Below are 1,972 nucleotides of genomic sequence, written 5' to 3' on the forward strand. Positions count from 1 at the left end.
TTGCAGTACTTTATTATATCAGGTGTCTTGTCTTTCTTTGGCTTTTATTTAGCTGATGAATGAATACATTTGACACTTCTGGGTTTTAGTTGGGATTTTACATAGCTTGCATTTTAATTAGTTGGTGCTCTTTCTATTAACCCATAGCATTATTTTAATAAATGTTATAATACCAACCTAAAAAACAACAACAACAAAAAAACCCTTCCTTCCTGACTGGCTGTCTGATGGAAGATACAGGATCAGGAGAGTCAAAACCAGCTATATGTACCCACATCTTTACACACAGTATTCCAACATTGTTCAGTAGCATAATTGTCGATCTTAATTGGTCTAATTAATAAAAAACAAGTGTCAGGTAAAGAGGAAAATGCTGAGATAACAGAGAGAAGGAGCAAGCCATGGCCATAGCTTCCCTCCTTAGCAACTTACCAGACAAGAGAGTGAGTTCATGTTTCTCCTTTTATAGTCTTCCCAGCTATCTCAATCTGACTGTCTGAACAGATATCTGTGGTTAGTAGTGGCAAGTTTCCTTCTCTGATCCTCAAGCATCATTGTTTGTGCAAGCAAGCTCTCAGCACACAGTTCTGTTTACTCCCCAGTGAAGGAACCTGAGACATAGTGATGTTGGGTACTTTGCTCTATTAGAGAGTGCATGACTGATTGGAACACTGTTTTAATTACTTTGACTCAGATACCATGACAATTGTGGTAACAGCCTGGGTCATATGAAGTCTCAGAGCTCAACTGCAGAATTGTAATTGACCGTCCTTTCTCTCCGCAGATCTCCAGGTTCTGCTGGTTATGTTCTGTGACAAAGGTCTTTTCACCATATGTGCATCCTGTGACATCTAGGTGAGTGTCCAAGGGTATGGGGGGTAGGAAGCACAGGGCCCAGGTACACAAATGGTGGTGGTAAAGTGCTTCTCCTCCTTGATACTAGATCCTTTTTACAGGACAATAGCAGGGAATCCAGGACAAGCTTCAATAAGATCTTCCTAGGAGACCACACTGAATACTACCTCAGAAAAGTCACATGGGATGAAAATGGAGATTGACCCATCCTCATTACATCAAGAATCTCCCAAAGAAAAACCTGTCATCTAAAAAGCAACAGGTCTATGGATGGTGAATGAATCTTCTGCAAGTCTTCTCAGGGGTGTACTATCAGTCTTTTCTTGTAGGTTCCTGGCCATAAGGAGAATCATAGACCCCCAACTCCTGAACTGCAGATGTGTACACTGAGCATTAGTGACAGTGAAGAAGGAGTATGCCTCTCAGCTCTGATCTTCTGGAAGATTACCATGTCAATGCTGACGACAAGAGGAGCTCAGACATTTAACAGGGCACTATGAAGACACGCTGTGGATTATGATTCAGTGGTCACACTTCCACCTTCCAAGTGCAGACAATGACTGAAATCACCAACAACATCTGTGGAATCTACAGGAGGTTCCACTATTGAAAACCTCCCAGTGGGCAGATATTGTTGAATCTCTACCCCTGCCCAACTTAGACTGCTTTGCATTCCCATAGTGTAGAAAGTTAGCTCTGACTCTCTGTCTGCAGGATAACCCAGAAAACATGCCTGATGCAGAAAGAAAGTATCTCAGAAAACCTTGAGAAATGAATGTACTCCTCTTTCTGAACTCCAGACTGGATCTTGAGAAGGGCAGAGTCCATGGTGCCCTGTCCCAGACAATCACTAAGTTGAAAAAGGAGAACTTGAAGACATACAGTTGAACTATCATCACTAGTATTAGATAAATGTAAAAACCCATATTGAAAACTCAATCAGATTTCCTATATAATCTCTATAAATTGACTTTAAGACACTTTGCATGTGCCTGAGAGATCTTCAAATTAATAGCTCTTCATTCCACCAGTTGCTATTCTAGAGGTGTTAGATCTATGCATTTCATATATAGACTCAGTTAAAACCAGTCTTATTGTCCTACACCTAATAAAACAA

At 40.7% G+C, this 1,972-nt stretch overlaps 1 long non-coding RNA gene across 1 annotated transcript; it reads left to right on the forward strand.

Moving 5' to 3' along the window:
• The first annotated feature begins 411 nt into the window (after positions 1 to 411).
• On the forward strand, positions 412 to 1,838 carry LOC121138467. The gene is made up of 2 exons (XR_005875458.1): positions 412 to 855; positions 957 to 1,838. It is a non-coding gene; the product is annotated as an uncharacterized LOC121138467 (long non-coding RNA).
• Positions 1,839 to 1,972: the final 134 nt, after the last annotated feature.

This window comes from Mesocricetus auratus, unplaced genomic scaffold (assembly GCF_017639785.1).
Source record: "Mesocricetus auratus isolate SY011 unplaced genomic scaffold, BCM_Maur_2.0 contig_9602_pilon_obj, whole genome shotgun sequence".
Lineage (NCBI taxonomy): Eukaryota > Metazoa > Chordata > Mammalia > Rodentia > Cricetidae > Mesocricetus > Mesocricetus auratus.